The sequence below is a fragment of the Ipomoea nil genome, unplaced genomic scaffold (genome assembly GCF_001879475.1).
Source record: "Ipomoea nil cultivar Tokyo-kokei standard unplaced genomic scaffold, Asagao_1.1 scaffold3105, whole genome shotgun sequence".
Lineage (NCBI taxonomy): Eukaryota > Viridiplantae > Streptophyta > Magnoliopsida > Solanales > Convolvulaceae > Ipomoea > Ipomoea nil.
Window position 1 is genome coordinate 321,094 of NW_017619533.1, and position 14,908 is coordinate 336,001.

The following is a 14,908-nucleotide window of genomic DNA, read 5'->3' on the forward strand; positions in this document are numbered from 1 at the left end:
GACCACCAACATGACCCATGTTTTTCACTTCGAAATGCATATTTCTTCATCTCCTTTGTTCCTTTGGGTCCCCGGGTCATGTCATGATACTTCCACTCGCTTTATTTCATTTTCTTGACCTCTAATGACTCCCGGAACTTGCCTTTCTATCAAGATGACTTCAAAACACAACCAATTGAGCTCCAATTTACATGAAGTTACAACCAATGCCTCCAAATAACCTAAACGACACAAAGGAATCAAATACGCACATACTTAGCTTCCAATTAACATGAAAACATATGAGTTTGATATCAATTATGCACATAAAAGTACTAAGAATTAGCACTTATCAGTTTGGGTCAATTCTTTTATTTTATTTCTTTCATTCTTTAGACCTGACCTGTTATTGGGGTTTTTGGGTCCGTTCTTTATTTAGATTTCTTTAGATTAGTATGGGCCCAATCTAAATGGCTAAGTATGGTTTATGGTCACTTTTGGGCCATCTTTTGTAAGTCCTTCTAATTCCTTTGATTAATAAAATATATTTTGTTAGAAAAAAAGTTGTACATCATATTAAAAATGTTGTACTTTATTTTTTCAGACAAAAAAACTCGTGTTAAATATATGTTAATTAAATATTAAATAGTAAATCAATTTAGAAAAATAGTAAATGAATTTAAAAGATAACACATGATGATAGGGAAAATCTTAATTATTTCGACCAATTTAGAAAATAACAAAATTACTTAAACGGAAGCACTGGAATCTATTTATAAATACATAAAGCAGTCTAAGATGGGAGATCAGAGGTTTTCTCAATTCAAGCAACCATGCATGCAGGTGAAGGAATAAAAGTTGGTCATCATTTTAACTTAGTAGGGCTACTGTGCTAGTTTACAACTCTATTGAGCTTGAAAATACTTGAAAAATCCACATATTATTAATTAATGTAATTAAGTTTAGGGGCTAATCTCATTTATTATCTTTCATAATAATTATTCATTCATGGTAATCTACTATATTTGGTACATTGGTAAGATTATCCATGTCACTTCTTTTTTCCATTATTATTAATAATGGTAATTAAGTGTTACCATTAAACTATTGCGTACCGTTGGCGATTCATTGAGATTACTAACATCGACGAGTCAACTAAACTCTCCACGAAGGTGGGAGATTTTGGAAGCTTTCTTTGCTATCGAGGTTAGTGTTATCGATAGATGCAGTTTGCATCATTGGTAACTACTGTTATAGCTGTTAACCATTTTGAACTAGTCACATTTATCCTTAAGAATATGGAAACATTAAGATATGTATTACCATGTTTGTCATTATTAAAATGTTCATAGTGATTATAATGCTCTTTATTTCTATTAATATTTTAATTAATGATAACATTATTTTTATGGTATTAAGACATGAATTATTTCCAAATTGATTTATGTGGCATTTATTTTTGGAAAGTTTTATTAAATTTTGAATTTATGTCCAAAAATGTTTTAAAGGTTAACAGTTTTAACTATTGTTTTTTCATATTTAGTCTCCAAATTAACATAATAATATTATTATCGCTATTTATTGCTTTTTTGGTTTATTTGCAATTTTATGCCATTAATAATACTATTAATTGAGTTTTTGAGAGTAATTTTTTAATCAATTCAGATTTTTGGAAAAACATGTTTTCTAGGCATTATTATACATCTATCCCAGAATTTATTTAGTATTTGAATTATGTTTTTAGATGTTATTGCCCACATTTAGTCAAGTATGAATAATTGAATACACATTTGGTGTTTTTCATACTCTTTAGATTGTTTTATGCCTTTAATCACATTAAGTGCATAACATTAAGTTTAATTACGCAATTAGGATTTGTGAGATTTTTATTTACGAATAAAACATATACTATGGCTTGATATTTGTGACTTCAGCCTGGTTCTCACAAATTTAATTTTATGCAATTAAAACATTTTCACGTGGGCTTATAGTCTTTAACCTTTCAAAGTATATATTTATTATATTATTATTCAAATTTTGGATTTCTTTTGGTTAGAAGTCATACTAGTTTTTAGTATTAATTGTATACTTGAAGTTATTGCTCATATTAAAATTATTTTCAGTTATACAATTTATTTGGAATATATGAGTTTATTATTTAATTTTATGCATATCTGTTTTAAGCATAATATTTTATTTTAGATTATGCGATTTATTATGCCTTTAGAAAGCTAGTTTGAGAAAGGATTTAATTCCTTATTAAGTTGAACTTTATGCATAAAATTAATTGCGGTTGTGCTTGAATTTAAGCACGTTTAGTTAATCGATTTAAAGCATCATCGATTTAAAGCCTTATCCATAAGTGAATCTACAATTTTATAGATCTCCCAAACGATTTTACTTCAAACATGAGAACACATGGGTTAGGGAAGTTTCTTGGGGAGGAATACTAGTTCTATGGCCCTGGCTTAAAAGCCTTGTTGCTACTAGTCCTCTTGCGATGCTACTCTGTCAAGGAGTTGGTATTTAACCGAGCTTCGTCTTGACCAACTTTCCTGGGAGTATACCTAATAATTGTCTATCATGTGTTAGTTTAATTCGTTTGTTAGGCTTTAACTTTCCCTTTTGTCAAGTGATTACAATTTCTAGATTAATTAAAGAGTAGCCACATCATCTTTAATTTACTTAAAATTGTCTAAAGTTCAAATCACATAAAGATGCAATGATAAATGCCTAGTGATCCTATAATTTTAATTAGTTGGGGAGTAACCACAACATCCTTAATCAGTTAAAATTATATATTGAGTTGTTGGGTCACATAAAATTTGATAAATGTCTAGTGATCTTATAATTTTAATTAGTTGTGGAGTAGCCACAACATCCTTAATCAGTTAAAATTATATATTGAGTTGTTAGGGTCACATAAAGTTTTAGACATATCAATTGTGATTAATTGTATATAATATGATTGAATTTATCCCACATGCAATTTGATTATATTTGTATGACTAATTAGGATGAAATACTGAACTATGATCATAATTTAGCCTACAGGCATTTATGTATCGGAATGTAGTTTAGTAGTTTTACCATTGATGATAGGAATAAAGAATTTTATCTACTTTATGACTAATTCTCATCTCTATCATGATGCTTAATTTTGTGATGTAAGCTTTAGGTCATATATCTTAATTTGCCCACAGGGATTAAGATAAGGAACGTGATCTCTTAAATTTTTTGTCATAATGGTTGTAATGAATCTAATTGAATTAAAACTTTAGCCCACTGCACAGGCAAGTTTTATGTCACGAGATTCTTCAACTCATTTGATAATTGTTTCATCATAAAATTTCAGTTGCATCTAATTGAGTGGAACTTTAGCCCACAGGCAAGTTTTATGTCACTAGATTCTTCTGACTATTTAGTAATTGAGATAAAATACTATCATAAGTGTTTAATTGAATTTAATAGATTTAAAACTTTAGCCCACATGCAAGTTTTATGTCAATAAATTCATCAACCCATTAGATAATAACTTTATCCCAATTTCTTATAATTTATAAATTTTAGTTCAATTATAATTCTAAGTTTCATGGTTTGCATTGGCAAAACATGTATTTAGTCACTTTCTAAAATTTAGATACACCTTTTATTGATTATTTTTCACGAAGCTTACTTGGTTATTTGGACTAACTATAGTAAGTTGCGTGGTATGATATATCTCTTTTGGATTCCAATAATAAAATGTATCCTTTTGAGCCAGATTCCAACTTGGTTTTGGAAGGCGTATTTTATTATTTTAGTATGTCCAACTATGGTGGAGAATCATGTCCTCATTAATTATTTATTTAGGTTGACTATAATTGGAACCAAATATTGATTATTTAGTATGTCCAACTAATGGTGGGGAATTATATCTTCATTATTTAGTTGGTCAAATCAATTATGAGTGTTATATAATTAATTTGGCTAAAGAATATCTTAATCAGTGGGAGCGATCATTTAGAAAGAGATCATTAAATACTCCCCTAAAGCTGATGGATTTAATTGTTTTCATACATTCCAAATTGGATTGTGCGTCTAGCAATAAGTCCGAAAGTTTCCACAAGTATTAATTTAGTTTTTTGTTCTTATAATTCATAAGTTCATTTCATTGAACGTTTGGTTGTACAACATATTTATGAAAATGTTGCAACAATATTAATGAATTTATTAGAACGAAAGAATTTAACTTGTGGTGCACTCCAATTAATAAATTCTTTAGTAATTAATAGAGTCTTTAGTTTCTTCAAAATTGATCCTGGGTCAATTTTGGTTTGTAAGGCTTAAAACAATTTTGCAAGACATAATAAGTAAGACTCGTAATGTTCAATTAATTTCGAGGTGGACCTTGAGATTATTTGGGAAGTTGGTTTATGTTTAAGATTCCAAATTTATGGACTTAGACTTTTTTGGTTTGTTGTCTAAGTTATTGGAATGTGTCAACTCCAAGCTCTTAGCCATTAGAGGTTGTGTTTATGTTAACTTATAAAGAAGTCATAGAATATAGTTAGCATTATGCTAACATTAAGAGATCTCTACTTAAGACATGCTTCTAAGATTTTGGAGATCATATAGTGAATTTGGATGGTTTCTTCGTTCAGTTGTGCACATAATATATTTTGAGAAACAACAATTAAGGGGCTAAGAATAAACGTAGGGTTTGTTCATAAAGAACCTAAGTTAGAGAATTTAAATGCATGTGATCATAGAAGATATTACTCACTTGATTAGTAGAAGACGTATTACTATGGTTCATGTGTTTTGTTCTTGTTAGTGTTTTAATTTGCTCAAAAAACCCCAACATATAATTGGCAATATTATTATGGCAAACTAAGATAGGGTTAGCTTGGTGTCGGCTTGTTTTACAGAGAACTGATTGATCATATACAGCAACAGAGGGACTGACACTGAAGATATGTTTTAAGAAGATGTTTCCGTTTTACAGAACGCGGTTTAAGAAGTCAGTTTTTGGAAAGAAGATCAGCGTATCTGTCTTGGAAAGGTATGGACCGGATCTTTAAGATTACATTCTTCTTATATCGTCCTACCATCTACAATCAGAGATATCTATGGAGATCGTTCTTATTATGGAACTATAAGTACTCTTATTCGATCAAGAATTAGGGTTACGCTTTTGAGAAGAACGAAACACTCCGACGTATACTAAGAGACCACATCTTTGATTATCATGCCTCTTCTCAAGACAATTTGTTCTTGTTGATTATGATGAAGAACTTGAGAAGAGATATCGTTGCTTAAACGAAAAGGACGCTAAGATCACACGGTTGTGGGAACAACATTGAACAGCGTCATTGAAGTGGACTACATTAGAGTTAGCTCTCCAAGTGAAGGGATTTCATTGGACTTCTGTATGCACGGCTCTCCATCTTCAACAATCCACTAAATCAGTGTAGACTGGGTATGTACCTTGTGTGGGGCACTCAGGTGAGATTATTGTTCTCTACCTTTGTACATTGAATTATCTGTTAGTGGATTGGACGCCTATGTGATCGTCCCCCAGATGTAGATACACACTGTATCGAACTGGATAAACATCTTGTGTGTTGTTCTTTTCGCTGTCTGCCTTAATTTACTCTTTCCGCGATCTAATCAGTGATTCAACTATCTGACCGATATCATCACTGGATCTGTCAGACTATTTCATCAGTCGGTTAATCCTATTAATATTCTTAAATTGATCAGAAAATGCAAAATTACAGTTCTTTAATGAAGGTTGTGCATGTACTTGTACAAGGGGGAGAATGTAAGTATTTTCCCTAAATACAATATATTATAATATATTGTATTATTGGGTGGCTGTGGTGCAAGTAGGAGATTAAGTCAATTGGTGACTTAATATGTTAGATAACTAAGGATATTCAGTTTAGCTTAAACTGAATATCTGCCTATATTGATGGCATGTAGGCTTCTAAGCAAAATAGTCCTCCCACAGCTCCTGTGTTCAGAATACACACACATCAAGTATTCGGGAGAGAAGTGGTAGACAAAACACTATGTCTGTTCTACAGGTTTACCATCCCAAAGGCAATACCAACAACTATGGCTAGAGACATTCGGGAATCCTGAAGCTTCCGCTATACGAGGTCAGGTTCCTCGTTACTTTAGTTTGTGTTAGTCATATTATTGTCTAACATTTTATGCAAATTATAATAATTTTTAATATATTAATCCATACTTACTTTCTTTTATGAAAAATAATTGTTATAAATAATATTAATCAAATTAACCATGCCTATCCCTAAATCCCTAAGCTACGCACAGACACACCGTCTTCTTCACTGTTCTTCGTGTTGGGTTTCTTCATCGGCCTTCTTCCTATAAGGTCACCGATTTTTTTTTTTTTTTTTTGAAATGAATAAAGGCACCGATTTAATTTGTAGATATTCTGTGCTGCAAGCCTGCAAGGTTTCTACTCATCGTATTCCAGTTTCCATGCAAATTAAACATCTTAATGTTCCTTCTTATCCATGTCATTTGTTTATTATCTTAAATTAAAAGCATATGAAAAAACTCAACACTACGTCACTGCCAATTATCAATTCCGAAGAAAAATTCATAGCAGTATATATTTGGGAGAAAATAAGCGAAGAGAAAAACTATAATCATTGTATCCTATTGAGTTAATTTAAATTCTAAGCAGACACAGACAAGAAAAAAAGGAGAGAGATGCATCTTTGAGTCCAAACAAGTAGTGAAGAAGAAAATTTATTATCCAAAACCTTCACAAAAAAGAAAAAAGAAAAAAAAAGAGCAGCCGCAGAAAGAGAGAATAGGAAAAAAGAAAAGAGCAACCAGCAACCGATGAATAGTGTAATCAATTATTAGATGATGAAAAATGATCTTGAGGACTTTTATGTCTTTCTTATCTTTGGGCAGTTATAACTGCCAAGCTCTACGTCTAGAGTATATATGTTGCTTATGTCTGTTAATCTTTTACTTGAAATAATAACGTTCTTCTCTCTACTCTCGTTCCCTCCTTCCCTCTTCTTTTCATGTGATAGACAAATCGACATGGTATCAGAGCAGCGGCGCAACTACGCCGCCGTACTCACCGACGTCGACGACACCAGTCATGTGGCTACGCCGGTCAACCAACCTCCAGCTCATCTAGTACCTGAGTTGAATGTGCAGGGGATTACAATACCTTAGGCTCACAGAAACTTCAACTCTGGCGATCTAGAAGATCCTCTATACTTAAATGCCAACGACAATCCGTCGGCCGTGCTCGTGACTCCGCCTCTTGCCGACAGGTCAAATTATGGCACCTGGAGTCTCTCTATGCGAATTGCTCTGGAAGTGAAGAACAAGTGAACGTTAGTGGATGGTAGCACAGCGCCACCGAGCAGAGATCAGCAACATTATCCAGAGTGATGATCTGCTCTTGGATCTTCAAATCGCTACATCCTTCGATAGTGCAAAGTGTGATGCACTTTGATCACGCCAAAGAAATATGGGAGGATATGAGGAAACGCTATTCGCAGAGAGATGCACAACGAATTTCAAGTCAACATAGTGAGATCCACAATCTAAAACAAGGAAATCTATCTGTTAACGATTATTACACTAAGAGCAAAACCTTGTGGAAGCAGATGAACAACCTAAGGCCAATTCCCCTGTGCAAATGCAATCCGAGATGCTCTTGTGATCTTGTTGAAGTCATCAGAACTGAAAGGGAAACTGATCAGGTAATCATATTCCTTCTAGGTTTGAATGATGATTATGATAGTCTAAAATCAAGTGTGTTGGTCCTAGATCCTTTGCCGGAGGTATACAAGGTTTTTGTTATGGCTGAAAAACTAGAAAGGCAGATTAGTTTGAGAAATTTGAATCTAGGAAACCTAGATATTAATCAGTCTAATGTTGTTCAAAGTACTTTGAGTGAACAAACAGTGGCTGTAACTTCATATAATGGTAGAAGAAACAATGGTGTTGCTAAGGCAAAGTGTACCTACTGTGGCATGACTGGCCACACAGTAGATAGATGTTACAAGAAACACGGCTTTCCTCCTGGCTGGATTCAAGGTTATAAGTCGAAGAATAAACAACAAACTACAACAACTATTCTTAATAAAGCAGACCTAGGGATCACTCATGAACAACTGCAAAAATTCATCTCAATGTTCCAGAACCATTCTGCTCAGTCATCCGGATCCAATTCCAAATTGACTGCTGCAACAACTCTGACTCCCAAATTCAAAGAGCTACAAGCATCTGATGAAGGCAAGCTCTCTATTAATTCTCTATACTTAACTGCTTCAACGTTAACTCTTCACTCGGGGGCCACTAATCACATAGTGTGTTCACTTGATTGCTTTATCAATTATCATGTGGTTAATGGTGTTGAAGTGAACCTTCCCACTAGTCAGTGCATAGCAGTTCAGCACATAGGAGATGCAAGGCTTAATGACAATTTATATCTAAAGGAAGCATTACATATCCCCACTTTTAAATTTAATATCATTTCTGTCAGCAAGCTCATACAAGATGCTCCCTATAGACTAATCTTTATGGCCAAATAGTGTGTGATCCAAGGGACTCTTGGGCAGACAACTGGTATAGCTAAGGAAAAGGGAGACCTCTACATAATGGAGGAACCAAATATGCAGAATAAGCAGCTTGTTGCACAGTGCACTAACTTGGAAACTTGGCATCAAAGGTTAGGCCACTTTCAAACCAACAAAATTCATCTCCTACGTGATGTGGATACTTCAAAGGGCAGTACTCTAGCTTGTGATGTCTGCCACCTAGCTAAACACAAACTATCTCCCTTTCCTTTAAGTAATACTAGCTCAAGTAATTGCTTTGATTTGATACATGTTGACATTTGTCAAATCTTTCCTTGACAGTGAGTTCAAGATTAAGGACTTGGGAAGCTTAGGGTACTTTCTGGCATTGAAGCTCATATGAATACCAATGGATTAAATATATGTCAAAGGAAATATGCCCTCGATATCTTAGAAGAGGTCGGTTTTCTCAACTGCAAACAAGTTGCCACCCCAATGGTTCCTGTACAGAGATTAACCAAAGAAAATGGCTCTCCTCTCAGTGATGTAGCTCCCTACAGACGGCTAGTTGGTCGCTTATTATATTTGACGGCTACAAGGCCGGATCTTACATATGCCACTTAACAATTGAGTTAATTTGTGGACTCTCCAACATCAGAACACATGAGTGTTGCTCACCGTGTTCTTCATTACATTAAGGGAGCTCACAGGCAAGGTCTGTTGTATCCAGCAAATTGTAGAATTCAGCTACATGTCTTTGCAGACACTGACTGGGCTTCTTGTCCAGAAACGCGCAAATCCATTACGGGATTCTGCATTTTCCTAGGATCTGCTCTCATCTCCTGGCGATGCAAGAAGCAAATGACTGTTTCACGTTCCTCCTCAGAAGCAGAGTATCGTTCCCTTGCATCGACTGTCTATGAGACACAGTGGATAACATCTCTGCTCAGTGACTTACAATGTAAACCAGTCAAGCCTGCCGCCGTGTTTTGTGATAGCAAATCGGCTATTGCCATTGCTGAGAATTGAATCACGTTTTTCACGAACGGACAAAACATATTGACATAGATTATCACATTGTCCGTGAAAGACTCAATCAAGGCATAATCAAACTGTTACCCGTTCCTTCATCTTCGCAAATTGCAGATGGACTTACCAAGGCTCTGCCCTCTACTGCGTTTCAGCTCTTCAAATCTAAACTGTGCATCGAGGACCTCCATGCTCCAGTTTATGGGGGGGGGGGGGGTATTAGATGATGAAAAATGATCTTGAGGACTTTTATGTCTTTCTTATCTCTGGGCAGTTATAACTGCCAAGCTCTACGTCCAGAGTACATATGTTGCTTATGTCTGTTAATCTTTTACTAGAAATAATAACCTTCTTCTCTCTACTCTCGTTCCCTCCTTCCCTCTTCTTTTCATGCGATATACAAATCGACATAAATCATAAACGGTAAGAACTTTGCCTCGAATAGTCGCTTTCTTATTCCTTGGCAGCGGAGAAGCTTTGCAAGAGAGTCAGAGATCTGGTTTCAGCTACTCCGATTGTCAACGAGACAAACATTGTGCTTGTAGGGGTTTTCACTACTCAATATATTCAATGGCAAACTTGTAATTTGTTTACAAATTGAGGGTAATTGGAACAAAAAAAAAAAGAAATCTAAATGTTAGATAAAAAATATTCAATGGCAAACTTGTAATTTGTTTAAAAATTGAGGGCAATTGGAACAAAAAAAAGAAATCTAAATGTTAGATAAAAAATTGCAACTACATGATTTAGGATCAATGGCATGCAGGCTAGTAGGGGTGTCATTTCTGAGGGAAGCACAAAGAGTCTTGAACACATGAAAAATCAATACCGCCCCCACTGAGAATTGAATTCATGACCTTCCATTTAAAAGAGTCACTCCATGCCACTAAACCACAAAGTCATTGGCAACAATAACGCTTCTCTTTGTACTAGCCTCTACAAATTCTAACCTTCCTCCCAAAATATACATTTCATAGTCGTATTCAATAATAGGACCTAAACTGGTCGGAATTAATTAAAATATGGGAACTAAAGGAGTTTACACATACAAGTTTGTCTTGTTTTTGTTTTAACACTCCTTATTTGTCTTAACATTTTGAATATAATACTCTAATGGAAGGACCAAATTTAATAAATTCTACATAGTCCCTAACCAAATATATATAGATTAGAAAAGTTGATAGTCAATAATTTGTTAAATTATACTGAATTTGTTTACTTAATATATAACATTCTAGGTGATTTTATTTCTTTAGGTCAGACCACACGATGTTCTGAGCATGCCCTAACTGTTGGAGTCACGCTTAAGCTGTACCATATTCAACTAATCTCCATCTCCATTTTTTGTTACATTATTATTGTTCCTTTACTTCATGTATTAACCTAATTAATACCATTAAACAATATAATCAACCAATCAAAATCATAATAATTTTTTTCCCAATTATAAATACCTCATTCATTAATAAAATAAAATAAAATAAAATAAAAAACAACACACAAAAGTAACACTGTAACAGCATATTTCAACTCAAACAAGTTCTAAGAAACATTACAATTAAAGGCAAACATGACAAGAATTAAAGGCAAATTGCAATGATAAATCAGTACAGTGATCCAGTTTAAAAAGATGATGAGAAGTTGTAAGACCAAACTTGATTGAAATCAGCATCAGAGAAGATCATGTCATGATGGCTACCCTCACCCCCACCGCCGCCGTTTGCCGGCGGAGGCGCCATGGCAGGAACGAACCAAGATGCAGTTGCTGGCGGAGGAGGGACACTACGCTGCTGCAGATGATGTTGCTTCCTCTTCTCCAGCTCTTGCATCTTCTCATCAGCCAACGCATACAAACCCATAAGCTGCCTTGCATCCTTTATCTCCTCCAATCTGCTTTCTCCCTTGATTACCTTTTTCATCACCACATTCATCTCCTTCCTCTCCACTTCATGCTCCTTCTTCCGCATCTTCTCAATCTCACCATTAACCCAATCTCTCACAAACTTCTCATGCGTCACCATCTTCTTCACTCTCTCCGCCTCCGGAAGCCCCCAAAACCCCAAGAATCGCTTCCTGGCTTCTTCCACACAAGGCCAAACATCAATAAGACAATCTCCCTCGTACATTGCAATCCCAATCTCTACATCGCACAACACACAAAGCTCTTTCGCTTGCTTCAACAACGCCGCCTTCTTCCGTTCAATCACCCGTTTTCTTTCCCTTTCACTCTTCATCATTAACCTCAAATGACGACCAACTTTTATTCCTCCACCTACACGCATGCTTAATTGCTTCAATGCTTGATAACACCTCTGATCTGCAGACCAAACTGCCTTTCGTATTTATATATAGATTACGGTGCTGGATTTAAGTAATTTTTTTATTTTCTAATTTGGTCGAAGCATTTATGATTTTTCCTAATATAAATATAACGGCATAATATATTAAAGCAAAATAATTATCCCAAAAAATTTCCCTCCAAATGTGAAAACATGTATTGTATTCATATTAATTATAAATAGATTCATGTAATTCCCAAAGATTTTCCCTCTAAATGTGAAAACAATTATTGTATTCATATTAATTTATAAATAGATTCATGTAATTCATGTAATTTAACATGTTGAGTATAAGAAAAATATAATATTAGTTACTATTATTGTTATATATATATATATATATATATATATATATATATATATATATATAGATTATAGTGATTATTATAGTAATAATAATTCAAATACAGAACGAATTTTTCACATATAGAAACGCAGAACCATGCAGCCTATTAGCCTTAACGAATTATTATTACTATAATCACTATTCACTAGAATTTATTATTATTGTTATTATTATTATTATTATTATTATTATTATTATTATTATTATTATAATTGTGATAATAATAATTATTATTATAATAATATAATACTATACTATAATAACGAATTAGCGAATTTATAAATAAATTCATGTAATTTAACATGTTGAGTAAAAGAAGAATATAATATTGTTACTATTATTATTATTATTATTATTATTATTATTATTATTATTATTATTATTATTATTATACTAATCATAATAATTCGTTAATATAGTATAGTATTTTAATTAAATTAAATCATCCTTAATTAAATTAATTAAATTAAATCAGTCTATATATTCAGTATTACAAATAATCATTCTTAATTAAATTAGATCATCCTTAATTAAATGAAATCATCCTTAATTAAATCATAATTAAATGAAATCATCCTTAATTAAATCATTTAAATTAAATAATCTTATATATTTAGTATTACAAATAATCATCCTAAATTAAATTCAATCATCCTTAATTAAATTATTTAAATTAAATCAACCTTAATTAAATCAATCTTTAATACAAAATGTAAGATCAGCCTTAATAACAACACAGAAACGCGGAATCATCCTATTAGCCAATTATTATTACTATTGATGGATAGCATACTAGGCCTATGCCACAGGGACCGGCCCAAGGAAGCGACGGGATAAAGAAAGCCCAAGAAAGATATACGATGCGGAGCAATAGTTATACTGTGCATCTGTATGCACCATGCATGGTGCATACGGATGCCAAAACGACGTCGTTTTATTAAAAAACGCGCGTCTCCCTTTTAAAAAAATTCAGATTCGATTCCCAGCAACAACATTATATTGTTCATTCATTCTGGAATTTTAGTTCATAGATTATGGAATTATAGTTCATTGATTATGGAATTATAGTTCATCGATTATGGAATTGTAGTTCATCGATTCTGAAATTTTAGTTTATAGATTATGGAATTTTAGTTCATTCATTGTGTAATTTTTAGTTCATAGATTAGATTATGGAATTATAGTTCATCGATTATGGAATTTTAGTTCATATGTTGTTGCTGGGAATCGAACCTGATTTTTTTTTTAAGGGGAGACGCGCGTTTTATTAAAACGACGTCGTTTTTGCATTCGTATGCACCATGCATGGTGCATACGGATGCACATCATAATTTGCACGATGCGGAGCAACTCAAGAGTTTGTTAAGGATTGGGCCTATTATTCCCAATATAATCCGAATTGGATTCATTATTTCTAGTATAGTAGAATTAGGTCTTATTATTTTCAATGTAACACAGACTCCCGATATGAGGTAGTCTAGGATTCTTATTTCTTGTAGGGCTCTTCGGCCCAAGTTATGTATAAATAGACCCCTCACATAGAGGATAAATGACAACTTTCAAGATTCACAGAGCAATACTTATCAATACAACATTCCTACATTTTCGCCATATATTTTTCCTATATTCTCGTTGATTCCAATGATAGTGTTGGCTTGCCGTTGACTGTCCAAAAGTCATAAAACCAACATTTGCGTCGTCTGTGGGGTTCGATACGAAAAGTTAACGTTCGTTCCTCAAACCTAAAACACACGATCAAAACCCTAATCATGGGGAGCACTCAACGTGGCACCCGCACTGGCCGACCCATTCGAGATCTGCAAGAAACTCTCAAACCAGCCTACCTCTCGCATGCTGCCCAGTTGGTCAGTGCTCCTAATGGATGGTGGCAATCTGGAGAATCATCGAGACGAGGGGGAGATCCATCCGAACACACGCCCACCAGTCACTAGCTGTAACACCCCCGATTTTTAAAGCCAAATTAGAATATCTTCTCTACTAAAAGATTTAATACAAATGCGGAAGCAAATTTAAAATCTAAACCATTGGGGTGCTACGCCACGCTTGGGCAACCAACTAAGCCCAAACGCACAGGCTATAAAGATTCTGATCAACAATACAACATTCTACTTTCCAAAACACAAGTAACTAAAATTCAACAATTCAAGTTTTACGACTAATCAAGCTATACAAAATTCAATCCAAGACTACAAGCTCTACGCCGAGCTCTCAAACTAGCCACAACTCCAAATCCTGAAAATAAAAGGTTTAAGAAAAGCACAACGAACAGAATTAGCATAAAATGCTAAGTAAGTTCTACTCCGCCCTGTAAAAATATTTACATTTATACTTTTCAAAATAGATATACTTTGTAAATAGGTTTTGAAATCATTTCAATCATATAGTTCGACTCAACATCAAAGGTAAGTAGTAAATCATTTTCCAAGATAGTTCTCCCAAAATGAATTAGGCACCAATGCCATAGCACACTCTCAACTCAAAATAGCATTAGGTTTCATATTAGTAATAAGGTCCCCAAAATAGTAACATTTACTCTGTCCAAAACAATACAACTACCCTATAAATCATTCATTCATTTCCCAAAATAATAAGTATGGAGGATTTAGAAATATCACTTCTTAATATAA

General features: G+C 33.7%; 1 long non-coding RNA gene across 1 annotated transcript; it reads right to left on the reverse strand.

Moving 5' to 3' along the window:
• Positions 1 to 1,240: 1,240 nt before the first annotated feature.
• Positions 1,241 to 14,399, reverse strand: LOC109166799. The gene is made up of 3 exons (XR_002051734.1): positions 14,275 to 14,399; positions 11,686 to 11,688; positions 1,241 to 1,253 (listed from the first exon to the last, which is right to left on the reverse strand). It is a non-coding gene; the product is annotated as an uncharacterized LOC109166799 (long non-coding RNA).
• Between the last annotated feature and the right edge of the window lie 509 nt (positions 14,400 to 14,908).